This window comes from Pristiophorus japonicus, chromosome 7 (genome assembly GCF_044704955.1).
Source record: "Pristiophorus japonicus isolate sPriJap1 chromosome 7, sPriJap1.hap1, whole genome shotgun sequence".
Classification (NCBI taxonomy): Eukaryota; Metazoa; Chordata; class Chondrichthyes; family Pristiophoridae; genus Pristiophorus; species Pristiophorus japonicus.
The window spans coordinates 145,134,751-145,149,072 of NC_091983.1; the positions used below are offsets into that span (position 1 = coordinate 145,134,751).

General features: G+C 42.5%; 1 pseudogene; it reads left to right on the top strand.

The window, feature by feature from the left end:
• Positions 1-1,894: 1,894 nt before the first annotated feature.
• Positions 1,895-2,020, top strand: LOC139267604 (U2 spliceosomal RNA; annotated as a pseudogene).
• The last annotated feature ends 12,302 nt before the right edge of the window (positions 2,021-14,322 follow it).

Below are 14,322 nucleotides of genomic sequence, written 5' to 3' on the forward strand. Positions count from 1 at the left end.
CTCTTGTTGGGCTTGCTATGTATTAGCAAAAAAAGTTCTCCAGAATACAATTTAGGAATTCTGTGCCCTCTCTATCTTTTACATTGATTGTACCCCAATTAATATTAGGATAATTGAAAACCCCAGTATTACTACCCTATTATTTTTGTACTTGTCAGAAATTTACCTACAAATTTGCTCTTCTATTTCCCTCAGACTGTTTGGGGGTCTATAATGCACTCCCAACAGTGTGATTGTCCCTTTTTTCTTCTTTAGTTCAACCCATATAGACTCATTTGATGATCCCTTTAACATATCAACCCTCGTTACAGCTCTAATTGTTTCATTAACCATTATTGTCCATTTGGCAGGATAGTCCATGTGAACATTTGTAAGTGGGAATGTGGTAGAACTACCAGTCACCGGGGAATAAAAGGGAAGAAGGTTGTTACTGCGATTTATGTTAAAATAAGTTCATGGCTAAGTTCAGTGATTTATTTTAGATTTTTAAATAATTTTTTTATGATTATTATGTGATAACTATAATTACTGAAAATATTCAGAACATTAATCTATACTCTCAGCATATACACTTCATTTGCCTGTCAGAATTGTATTTTGTGAATTAAAATTAGTGAGCTTTGCAAGATTTCCTGTCCATTAACTTTAGTGGATGGAAAATGTTTAAGTTGGAAAGTGACCCGAAGGAAAATCAATTGTATCTGGTGTATTATTATTTAAGGTTTGGGAATGTTGGGAGCTTACAGCTGATGAGCAGACCTCATTTTCATTGAATAATTCAAACGTGCTAATTTTGGGGTAGATTTGCAAAATGTTGACTGGATATAAAACCGGAGTTGTAGAACGGCCATTATAAAAACAGACTGATTTTCATTTCTATTGATTTCAATGGAAAGGGAAATCAGATGGTTCCTATAGCAGGCAACCAATCCGCAACGCCAGTTTTACACCCAGTCAGCAAACTGAAATTCTAGCCCTACAAGTTATCGACACTTTAATGTGTGAATCCTTGCATTGAAATGATTGGCCAAACATCAAAATAATAGGGAAAAGGAGTCCTACTTTGTGAAATTAAGTTCATAAAAGATTGTGTTTTTGACATCTCGAAGGAAGAGGATGTGTGGAATAAAAGGGTAATGTCAAAGCTAGTAGCTTATCAGCAATATGTTGAAATAGATCTTTAACATTATCTAAAGCCATTAACTTGTTGACTATGTAAGAAATCCAACCATAAATTAGTCTTGTTGAAATGGATGTTGATAGTAACCCTATTCTGTGTTAAGTAGAGCCCAGCTGATACTGAATTATTGTGATACATTTAAACTAGTATTGAGCCTCTAATGATTCGAACGCTTTGGGTATTGTTTAATGCTTAGTGTTATGATGGTATCCTAAATGTGTTAAAGTGATGTTAGTTCACATGTATTTGTGTCTGGCATCATGTTTGATGACTCTGGCAAGAAGGAGTTAGCTAATCTACTTGGCGACATGCAGTATTCCCACTGTGATTAGGTTGGTTTGTGTATTTGTTAATATACTTTGGACTGATTAAGGTAAAACAGATCAAACAAACTACACTTTAGGCATCTAATAAATGTTAGAGATGTGAGTTAAGACACCAATCATATTTTCTGATATGGAGTTGAAGAAAGGATTTAGAGATTCCTTTGATATACTTAGACTAATATTCATGATAGGTTTTATGGCATTCCGACACTATGAAAGCACTTGAGCTATTCAATTGCTAAGCTCTATGTTTGTTGTTTGTTGATGATTGATAGCTTTTGCAACCTGATTAGATTGATTAAATATCAACCAATCAGCATAATTGGCAAAGGATACTTAAAGGGTTGACGGTGGATAAGCAATGACAAACATTTAAAGATCACATGGATGAACTTCCCCTATGGGGACCTGATATTAAATTGTTTTTTGGACAGGGAGCTGGAACAGGGGCTTGCCCCGTCCACTCCATGCACCGACCTGGTATTGCAGTGTATCCAGGAACGGTGCAACTTCGCCTCTCGGCCTTTTGGCTAAGATCAAATATATTGACGCAAAGTGATCTTTGGCGTTAGAGTTGATCTGGAAAGAAATTGGATATAAAAAAATTTTTAAAAATTGTACATCCCTGTCTGGAGTAAAAATAAAACTGGGAAGGTAGCTTAACCGTGGCTAACAAGGGAAATTAAGGATAGTGTTAAAACCAAGGAAGAGGCATATAAATTGGCGAGAAAAAGCAACAAATCTGAGGACTGGGAGAAATTTAGAATTCAACAGAGGAGGACTAAGGGTTTAATTAAGAGGGGGGAAATAGAGTACGAGAGGACGCTTGCAGGGAACATAAAAACTGACTGCAAAAGCTTCTCTAAATATGTGAAGAGAAAATGATTAGTTGAAGACAAACGTAGGTCCCTTGTAGTCAGATTCAGGTGAATTTATAATGGGGAACAAAGAAATGGCAGACCAATTGAACAAATACTTCGGTTCTGTCTTCATGAAGGAAGACACAAATAAACTTCCGGAAATACTAGGACAGTGGGTCGAGTGAGAAGGAGGAACTGAAGGATATCCTTATTAGGCGAGAAATTGTGTTCGGGAAATTGATGGGATTGAAGGCCGATAATTCCATGGGGCCTGATTGTCTGCATCCCAGAGTACTTAAGGAAATGGCCCTAGAAATAGTGGAAGCATTGGTGATCATTTTCCAACAGTCTATCGACTCTGGATAAGTTCCTATGGACTGGAGGGTAGCTAATGTAACCCCACTTTTAAAAAAAAAGAGGGAGAGAGAAAACGGGTAACTATAGATCGGTTAGCCTGACATCAGTAGTGGGGAAATGTTGGAATCAATCATTAAGGATGAAACAGCAGCGCATTTGGAAAGCAGTGACAGGATCGGTCCAAGTCAGCATGGAATTATGCAAGGGAAATCATGCTTGACGAATCTGCTGGAATTTTTTGAGGATGCAACTAATAGAGTGGACAAGGGAGAACCAGTGGATGTGGTGTATTTGGACTTTCAAAAGGCTTTTGACAAGAGATTGATGTGCAAAATCATAGCACATGATATTGGTGGTAATGTACTGACGTGGATAGAGAACTGGTTGGCAGACAGGAAGTAGAGAGTCGGGATAAACGGGTCCTTTTCAGAATGGCAGGCAGTGACTAGTGGAGTGCTGCAGGACTCAGTGCTGGGAACCCAGCTATTTACAATATACATTAATGATTTAGATGAAGGAATTGATGATAATATCTCCAAGTTTGCAGATGACACTAAACTGGGTGACGGTGTGAGCTGTGAGGAGGACGCTAAGAGGCTGCAGGGTGATTTGGACAGGTTAGGTGAGTGGGCAGATGCAGTATAATGTGGATAGATGTGAGGTTATCCATTTTAGGGGCAAAAACTCGAAGGCAGAATATTATATGAATGGCGGCAGATTAGGAAAAGGGGAGGTGCAACGACTCCTGGGTGTCATGGTTCATCAGTCATTGAAAGTTGGCATGCAGGTACAGCAGGCGGTGAAGAAGGCAAATGGTATGTTGGCCTTCATAGCTAGGGGATTTGAGTATAGGAGCAGGGAGGTCTTACTGCAGTTGTCCCGCTCCTTGGTGAGGCCTCACCTGGTATATTGTGTTCAGTTTTGGTCTCCTAATCTGAGGAAGGACGTTCTTGCTATTGAGGTAGTGCAGCAAAGGTTCACCAGACTGATTCCAGGGATGGCTGGACTGACATATGAGGAGAGACTGGATCAACTAGGCCTTTATTCACTAGAGTTTAGAAGAATGAGAGGGGATCTCATAGAAATGTATAAGATTCTGACGGGACTGGACAGGTTAGATGTGGGAAGAATGTTCCCGATGTTGCAGAAGTCCAGAACCAGGGGACATAGTCGTAGGATAAGGGGTAGGCCATTTAGGACTGAGATGAGGAGAAACTTCTTCACTCAGACAGTTGTTAACCTGTGGAATTCCCTGCCGCAGAGAGTTGTTGATGCCAGTTCATTGGATATATTCAAGAGGGAATTAGATATGGCCCTTACGGCTTAAGAGATCAAGGGGTATGGAGAGAAAGCAGGAAAGGGGTACTGAGGGAATGATCAGCCATGATCTTATTGAATGGTGGTGCAGGCTCGAAGGGCCGAATGGCCTACTCCTGCACCTATTTTCTGTGCTTCTATGTTTCTATAATTTACTTTACATATCAGCAGTTACTTGAGGCAAGCGTGTTTTTTTATGCACTACTTTGATTAGGAATTGGCTCCAATCCCACAGCGAAAAACTTGCAGTTGACTGGTATGGCTCGGCTTGGAGGCAATTTACTAGTAGTGTCCCCCAGTGATAGGTCCTAGGCCAGCCACTGTTCTGTCTTTATTAATAACCTGGACAGCGGTGTTGGAAGTATGGGCGGTACGTTCGCAGATTATACCAAAATCTGCAAGGGTTAAGACAGCAGAGGAGTGCAATCAAATGCAAAGAGATTTAGATGCGCTCAGGCAGTGCTCCAACATGGCAAATGGCAATTAACTTGGATAAATGTAGTGTTATTCATTTTGGTAGGGTGGACACAGAATACACCTATCCTTTGCACGAAAGAGTATTGAAAGAGGTTGAGAGAAAAAGTATCATGTTATGATGCCCCAGCAAGGCAAGGCAAGGCATTTGATTTACTAAATGCAAACAAAACAGAATCCATTTATAGACAAATGGGTGTGGAACAGTTTTGAAGTGAGTACTTCTCTTTTTGCATTCAGTAAACTGATGACTTTAGTAGAATCATCCTATCTGTAGCAATTTTAAATCCAACCAGTACTTACAGCAGGATGGTTATTTCAGCACAAGGTTTACTTTGGCAAAACTACTGCATTTTATGCAATTAAATCAATGCTATAACAATGTGTTCCTGTGGTGATGGTCTTTTGGGCAAATGTATGCACAGAGTACAATAACACATTGGATTGCTACCACTAGTTCCCTAAAAGTGGTCATCTTGGAACTAACTGCTTGGTGAGGTACGACAGCAGGAAGGTACAGTAGGTGTCAAGTTTGTAGTCTGACAGTAAGTAGAATATGAGTTATCTGTTTAGATGTCCTCAAGTGCCTCATATGGCCACCCGATCTGCCGTTCTCTGGGCCATGCAGCGTAAGGCAGCCCCAGCTCCACCTGCCTGGCTAATTCATTTATCTGAGTTCTTTGTGTTCCTAGCAACTGGCCAGACTAGTTTCTTGTAGCTACAGTTATCTTCAGCTACAAACTGCTGTTATGTTGCCAATTTTCAAAATAAAATACAGGTGTAATGCATTAGTGCACAAATAGTAAATCATAAATTATTAAGTCCCAGCCTAACTAAAATAAGCCAACTAGCAATTTTGGACCATGTTTTTGTACAATAAGGCATGTTTGAAGTCTGTTTAATGCCTCCCCTCTGTAAAGAAATGGTTACTCACTAAGCTGTTGCATATGTTCTGCTCCACGTGAAAGTGATGTGATTTATGAATCTTTTGGAGTTCATTATAATGTAATCACGGAGGTGTTTTAGGATTTTTAAGAAATGTATGATTTTTACAAACTATTATTTAGACTTTTTAAAGGTACGGTCACAAATATGACATAAATGGAAATTGATCTTTTAAAACTATCTTGGTGAATTACTTGGATTAAAAAGTAATTGCTAGCCCAGTGGCTAAACACATTTGTCAGAAAACTCCATTGAATGAAAGTAGGAGAGTGAGCCACCTCCAAGCATAGTCCATAAATTTTTCAATCTATATTTTCAAAGGCAATCTGCCAGCACAGAGAAATACACTTTGATTCAGATGTCTTCAATTAAATTGTTAAATACGGTATATTTTTATACAGCACAAAAGGTTGGTGGTAAACTTCCATACTGCCTATGTGGAAAAAAATATCACCATTACTTGGCATAGGAGGCAACAGCACATCTTGCTGGCAAAATTCTTCAACTGTTGAGAGGAAGTGTTCTCAGCAGATTAGTGAGAGTTAATCAGCTCAGCTAACAATATTTGGCCTATCTGCATAGTATGACATAAAGATGCAGGCTGGCATTTGCCATTTCCGCACTCTCCAGCCTGTGATTTTCCACCCATTGAGGCAAATAGGCAGAAAATGGCAGGCAGGCGAGCACAGAAGTGGAAAATCCAGCTGCAGTGTCACTGTATAGCTGGTGGAAGCCAATCTGCACAATAACCAGAGCATATCCCGTGTCCCAAACTGGAGGCCATTTCCCCTGTTCTGCTGTCTCAAAGTATGGGGAAGGGTTCAAGATGTCAGCTCCTAGCACATGGCTGATGTATCCTTTCATGTTTCCCCAGCTCAATGAAGAATAATCTGATCCCTTTTCTGTGGAGGGTCATGCAATTAAGATGTCCTCCCAGCTTTCTCTTTTACCTGTTATTATTATGACATGAAGCACAACAAAAACTTTTCAAGCAATGCCGTTTCTAGTCTACATACAGCCACAGAGCAAGACCAATTAAAAAAAAATGTGTATTAGAAAGGTTTAGATTTTATATTAATGTCTGGGCAAGAAATATGACTAATTAGCTTTTACTTATCCCAATGTAGCTTTAACAGCCACAATGGGTAACTGCTGATGGTAAGTGAGGATTTTATTTTTCTGGATTTATGTTGGCTTCATTGAGACCAAGATTTCAATCAAGTTTCTTACTTAATGATAGAGGACTGTTGTGTTGTAATTTTCAGTCTCTAAAATACCAGCTCTTCTCACTCTTGCCTAAAATCTATTGCAATCCAAGAGAGAATATGGGCCGGTATAAGAAATTGGATAAACATAGGAGACAGAAAGTATTACTGAAAGGTGTAGGAATGTACTGAGTGGAGTACTGTATGGCAAAGTGCTTGGATCTTTGTTTCTTATTAACATAAATAGCCTAGATGCAGAAGTTAATTGCAAGCTTCCTAAATGTGCAGACAACATTAACATAGTGCAGTAGGAACAGTAAGGATGTAGTTAAGATTTTGCAGAAGAATTGCATCTTGGAAGAAAGAATGATAAACATAAGTATAATCAAAGCAAAACAGAGCCAACAGACATCCCTCAACCAACACCATCAAATCAGGTTAGCTGTTCATTTATCCCTTTGCTGGTTGTGAGAACTTGCTGTGCACAATTTGGTTGTCATATTTGTCTGCAAAACAATAATTACACGTCAAAAGTAATTAATTGGCTGTGAGGTGCTTTGAAATGTCCTGTGGGCTTGAAAGCTGATATATAAATGCATATTGTTTTTCTTAACTTTTGGCTGGCAATGACCATTGGTTTAAAATACAATCACTCTTACTTTCTGGGCTAGATATGGTTATGGCTTTGGCTTTCAATTATTCTCAGGATCGCCTAGTGAGATTTGATTTAGGCAGTATTTATTGGCCATCTCTGGTTTCCCTGAAAGCGTTAAAAGTCAACCCTATGGGCCCAAGTTTCCACAAGAAAAAAAAACGGGCGCCCCTCCGAGCTGGGCGCCGGTTTTTCGCGCCTAAAACGGCGCCTAAAAAAATCCTCGGTATTCTCCACCTACTTGCAGGTCCTCTGGCCCTCGGCGCAGCCAGCACGAGCTGTGGGGGGGCGGAGCCAGGTCCCTGCGCTGAAAACAGTGCCGGGACCTCTGCACATGCGTGCTACAGTCGGCACGCAAGTGCAGTAGCTCCAGGCGCCGAACTGTGTGGGAGGGGCCCGAAGCACGCAGCTCCTAGCCCTGGCTGAATGGCCTCACTGGGGCTGTGTGAATAAGGCTCCTCCCACGGCCAGCTCCTGCTTCCCCCCCCCGCCCCCGACCGGACCGGACCCGGCCCGACACCCGCTACCCCCCCCCCGCCGACCAGACCCGACCTGACTCCCCCTCCCCCTCTCTCCCTCCCCCTCTCTGTCTCTCTCTCTCTCTCTCCCTCCCTCCCTCCCTCCCTCTCTCTCCCCCCCCCTCCTGCTCAGCGGCACGAATGGCTTTCTCCCCCCCCCCCTCCCGCTCAGCGGCACGAACGGCTGCAGAATTCTCCCTGGCTGAAGCACTTTCACACTGGTAGGAAGATGGTTTATTTAATCTTTTCTTGGCTTATAAATGTTTATTCAGGTTGGATTTATTTGTATAATATTTGTAGAAGTATAAATAAGGATTTATTGTAGAATTTAATGAGTTCCCTCTTCCCCCCCCCACCTCGTTCTGGACGCCTAATTTGTAACCTGCGCCTGATTTTTTAATGTGTAGAACAGGTTTTTTCAGTTCTACAAAAATCTTCACTGGCTCCATTCTACTTTAGTTTGGAGTACGTTTTCACTGTGGAAACTTTCAAATCAGGCGCCAGTGGCCGGACACGCCCCCTTTTGAAGAAATAATTCTGTTCTAAAGTAGAACTGTTCTACCTGACTAGAACTGCAGAAAAAAAAATGTGGAGAATTGCGATTTCTAAGATACTCCGTTCTCCACCAGTTACTCCTAAAAATCAGGCGCAAATCATGTGGAAACTTGGGCCCTATAGTGTGGGGCTGGAGTCACATATAGACCAGGCCAGGTAGGGGTGGTAGGTACCTTCCTTGAAGAACCTTAGTTGCATTTTACATCAATCCAACAGCAGTCATGGTCATTTTATCTAGCATCTCCCCACAAATACCCAGATTTATTAAATTCAAATTAGTAACTTGCATTGGTGTAATTTGAATGTGTGACTTCTGCTTTGCTGCTAGGTCACTATGTACAGGTTTCTATAAAATAGTAACAGATTATAGACCCAGGTTTAACAACATAAATGTCAAATGCCAGCTCCTGGAATCTAACTTTAAAGGCCAATACTAAATGCCCTTAATTTAGGTGGTGAGGAAAACATAGACCTTGAATGTTTGCTTTAAGAGTAGTCTGTTTCGCCATGGTGAGCCAGGTGCATCCCCACAGGGACAGCAGGAAATTTCCCCAGATTCCCTGCAAGAGCCACGTTTCACAGTCATATCTACAGAGTGATGAAACCAGCTTTCCCGCACACTCTCGACCATGGAAACATATGAAGGAACCAAAAGAATGAAGAGAAAAATATATACAAAAATGGGAGTAATTAGTTCCATCTCAATTTGGTTAAATCGCTTCATTACAAAACTTCGTACTCAATCAAGGGCAAGTCAGTGCAAAGTCGATTTAAAAAAAAACGTTTCAATATGCTACTAATGTTCTTGTACCATTCCTTTCCATAGTAATTAATGAATAATAAATATAGAATATATTATCATTGAAAGATTGTTTGAAATCTTATTGGATGTGATTGACATTGTCGTCATTTTCATTTTCTTGCTAGCAAGAGAAATCTCAAAAGGTTTAGAATCACCTGCATGCTGCAAGTATTCTCCTTGTACCAGGAGTAGCATTTTCTGTGATATAGAAATACTGTTTGCAATATAATTTTTTGAGGAACCTTTCTTCTTTATACATTCCCATAAAAGGACTTTTTCTTTCTCCTTTTGAAAAAAATAAAAATCCTTTTCCTGGCCTTTTAAAGACACTTATTGAAATGGTAAAACAATGTCCAAGTACTGTATCTTCCTGATATCAACTAATTTCTTAATCTGTCTTTCATTTTAAATTTTATTTCAGTAATTATTTATTGGGAGACAACTGGTTAGAATAAATGAAATAAAAATAGACGATTGCATGCTTTCACTTGACTGGTGTAATGAAAAAGGCAGTATTGATTCAACATGAAGCTCATCATAGGCTTTTAAAGGGTAATATAATGGATAAGGTACAAGTTAACAGATGAACATCACATTCTCCTCTCAGTAGCCCATATTTCTCCCTATGAAATCAGGTGAAACCCTGCAATTTTGTCACTAATTTTCTGATATATAACTGATGGAATATTAAGGCCAAATTTACGCAATTGCACCCCTAGTGGGCGAAGCTCCGTGCTGGAAGTGTGCATTTGTAAAAGCAGCCCTGTTGAGTATATCTGCAGCTTTAAGTGTCCCATTGCACTTTCAATGTAACAACATGTCAGAGGTCTATTTTCAGGGCTATTTCTGATTAAGACAAAGGTCCTCTACCAACCTGCCCCCGCCACACAGCACTGCCTCTCCTGCCCCTGGTTATCAAAATCCAAGACGAGGCCTTGGACAACGTGGACCATTTTCCATACCTTGGGAGCCTACTGTCAACAAGGGCAGACATCGACGACGAGGTCCAACACCACCTTCAGTGTGCCGGTGCAGCCTCTAGTCACCTGAGGAAGAGAGTGTTTGAAGACCAGGAGCTAGACTTTCCATTATTTTTGCATGCATACCGTCCACTTAACATCCATTTTAATGCTGAAATTAGGTGTAACGCCCATATATCGGCCACTTAGCCACAAAATGGAAAGTAACGCCCATTTCTCGGTCACTTATCGCCGCGCATTCCTTTCAGCATGTACATAACGATGCTAAAAACTAATCGCCCGCCCACTTTTTTTGGGTGGGAAGATCAGAATGGGCAAAACCAATGCCCATAATATCGCCCAGCATTACTTTCAGCATGTAATTTATGCTGAGATTTAATAATATTGCCCAGCCACTGTTTTTTGTCATAAAGATCACATTTGCAGAAACTAATGCCCAGAAAATTGACCAGCGTTACCTTCGGCTCCTCGCACACATCTCGCTGACAATATCGCTCGCCAAAAAAACTGCTGTGAAAAAGTTGAACTGAGCTGAACTAATCACAGTGGTGTGAACACCATTTTCTAAATCGCAGGTCGCATCATTTGAAAGGCTGCTCTGCTTCAACCTCGAGGGAGTTTGGATGTACTCTGGAAATCTTTTAAGGTGATGTGAACATCTGAACAAACATCTTTTCATATAGACGATTGGAATTTACTTTATGTGTCTTCGTGGAGACATTTATTGTTTGTGAACAATCGGTGTAATACTGATAGGTCTCATTTCAGTAGCTGCCATTTCTCAGCCTGCCTTGATGACCACGCACATGCTGCAGACTTGAGATGGCAGAAGGTACATTTGACAGCATTATGTGCCCAATATAAGATGTGCCAGACTGATGAGGAGGACCAGACATTACACCACCCACACTTACAGGGAGAAGCAGTCTTAACTCAACTTGTGCGACACCACCTGCCTTAGGGGACTGTGCTTCCACAAGGAGGTTATCAGTGAAATATGCCAGCTCATCAGGAGAGATGTGCAACCTGCCAGCACCATCAGGACTGCACTGTCCTTCGACGTCAAGGTCACCGCGGCACTTTCGTTCTACGCGTCGGGTTCCTTTCAGGCCTCAGCTGGCGACATTTGCGCTATATCCCAGCATGCCACACATTGCTGCATTAGCCAGGTCACTGAAGACCTTTATGCGTACAGGATGGACTTTATCAGCTTCCCTAAGACCAGGGAGGCACAGACTGAGAGGGCTTTAGGATTCTACCGAATTGCTAACTTCCCCATGGTGCAGGGAGCAATAGACTATATACACATCACGATGCGGGCACCTTTTCAGGATGCAAAGGTTTTTAGGAACCGCAAAGGATTTCACTCCTTGAATGTGCGAATCGTTGTCGACCACCAGCAAATTATTATGGCAGTGAATGCTCAATTTCCGGGCAGCATCCATGATGCTCACATCCTGCGTGAGAGCGCTGTATCTGATATATTTATCAGTCAGCCACAAGGTCAATGCTGGATGCTTGATGACAAAGGATATGGCCTCGCCACCTGGCTGATGACCCCCCCTGCGTGACACCCACATCGAAGCCGAGAAGCGATACAACAAGAGCCACAGATCCACTCGCAATATCGTTGAGAAAACCATTGGAGTGCTTATGCAGCGCTTTAGATTCATGGACCACTCAGGAGGCGAGCTCCAAATACCACCCTGATCAGGTAGCTCAATTCGTGGTGGTGTGCTCCATGCTGCACAACTTGGCTATCAGGAGGGGACAAGAATTGCCAGAAAGGACTGATGGTCCACCTCAGGAGAGAGAGGAAGAGGAGGACGAGGAGGTGGATGCTGACCTCGGGCCAGACAATCAGGCTGATGCTGAAACCATGCCCCTGTACCCCTCCAGACCGCAGGAAAGGGCCCGTGATGGCTACATAGCTGCAAGACTCTTATGCCAGCAGCTCATAAATGAGCGCTTTGCTTGAAAGAACGTTGTTGTTTACAAAGTTGCAACACAGCTGGGTGCGCAGGTCATACATCAATGGTGTGCATCACCTTAGTGATAGTTAAAGTTTAAGTTGATTCAAGTTAAGTGTAATTATACCCTTTCATGTTAAGAAATCACCAGTGTGTAATGGTGCAGCTATCTAAGGCCATGCACAACAAGGTTATATTAAATAAAAAACATTTAATCTGACCATTTGTCTGAAATCATAAATATAACTGTGACAAACACCCCACTCCACCCACAACAAATTTATCACATTTACATCATTACAATGGTCTCCATTTCCAGTAAAACAGAACAAAAATGCAAACCAACAAGATAGCTCCCTTGCCCCGACCCTTCCACCAAAATAGCAACCTAAAAATATGCCCCAGATATCTGCAGCCATACACTTCACTTTCCTTCTACCCCCACCCCTCCCCCCGCCCACCACTTCTCCTCCCCACCTCTATCCCTTCCCCTTCCCCTCCTGAATCCAAGCCACCTGGCCGAGGAGCTCCTCAGGTGCTATTTCATTGGGGGGATGACGGCAGAATCGCTGCTTGGACGGATACGGGAGAGGACGGTCCTGAGGTGGGAACATGCTCCGAGCCAGAAGCAAGATTTTGCTCCTGACTCTCATGTGTTGTTGGCAATGGGAATGCGGCACCTTGGGATGCAGTGCCGCGCTCCGGGACCACTGGGAGGCTGCTGCCACCAGTGTTCCTGGCTACCAGCTCCAGGGCCTCCACCATCCCTTCCATATTATATATTATTTGTTGGACAAAAACTTGGTGCCAACTACCTTCTTGGTGCTTGGTCGGCATTTTATTGCTGGTGAATCTCCCTCTTTCCACCAAACAAGCACACACCACATCCACACAAGCGTTTAGTCATTCTTTGCTCCCTCTCTCTCTCTGTCTCTCCTTCTGCGCCTGTAATGATGACCCCTGACCTCCTGAATCATGGGAAACGAGTGTTGCCATGCCGTTGCTATGGTCAGCGACACTTTACGGCAGAAGGTCAAAAATTTGTAACACTAACGCCCATTTCAGATCGCTCGCGGTAACGCCCATGTTACCAAATGGAAAGTTAGGCTTTTGGAAATGGGCGATAATCCGGCGATCTGAAAATCCATATTTACCGCCCACGCTGGAAATAACACCCATTTTTGGCCGATTTACACAAAAGTGGAAAGTCTAGCCCCAGGACCTCAAACCCGGCACCAAGCTCGTGGTCTACAGAGCTGTAGTGATACCCGCCCTCCTATATGGCTCCGAGACATGGACTATGTACAGCAGGCACCTCAACGTACTGGAGAAGTACCACCAACGTTGCCTCCGCAAGATCCTGAAAATCTATTGGCAGGATAGGCTAACATCCTTATTAGTCGGGAAATTGTGTTGGGGAAATTGATGGGATTGAAGGCCGATAAATCCCCAGGGCCTGATGGACTGCATCCCAGAGTACTTAAGGAGGTGGCCTTGGAAATAGTGGATGCATTGACAGTCATTTTCCAACATTCCATTGACTCTGGATCAGTTCCTATGGAGTGGAGGGTAGCCAATGTAACCCCACTTTTTAAAAAAGGAGGGAGAGAGAAAACAGGGAATTACAGACCGGTCAGCCTGACCTCAGTAGTGGGTAAAATGATGGAATCAATTATTAAGGATGTCATAGCAGTGCATTTGGAAAGAGGTAATATGATAGGTCCAAGTCAGCATGGATTTGTGAAAGGGAAATCATGCTTGACAAATCTTCTGGAATTTTTTGAGGATGTTTCCAGTAGAGTGGACATGGGAGAACCAGTTGATGTGGTATATTTGGACTTTCAGAAGGCTTTCGACAAGGTCCCACACAAGAGATTAAAGTGCAAAGTTAAAGCACATGGGATTGAGTGTGCTGACATGGCTTGAGAACTGGTTGTCAGACAGGAAGCAAAGAGTAGGAGTAAATGGGGACTTTTCAGAATGGCAGGCAGTGACTAGTGAAGTACCGCAAGGTTCTGTGCTGGGGCCCCAGCTGTTTACGCTGTACATTAATGATTTAGACGAGGGGATTAAATGTAGTATCTCCAAATTTGCAGATGACACTAAGTTGGGTGGCAGTGTGAGCTGCGAGGAGGATGCTATGAGGCTGCAGAGCGACTTGGATAAGTTAGGTGAGTGGGC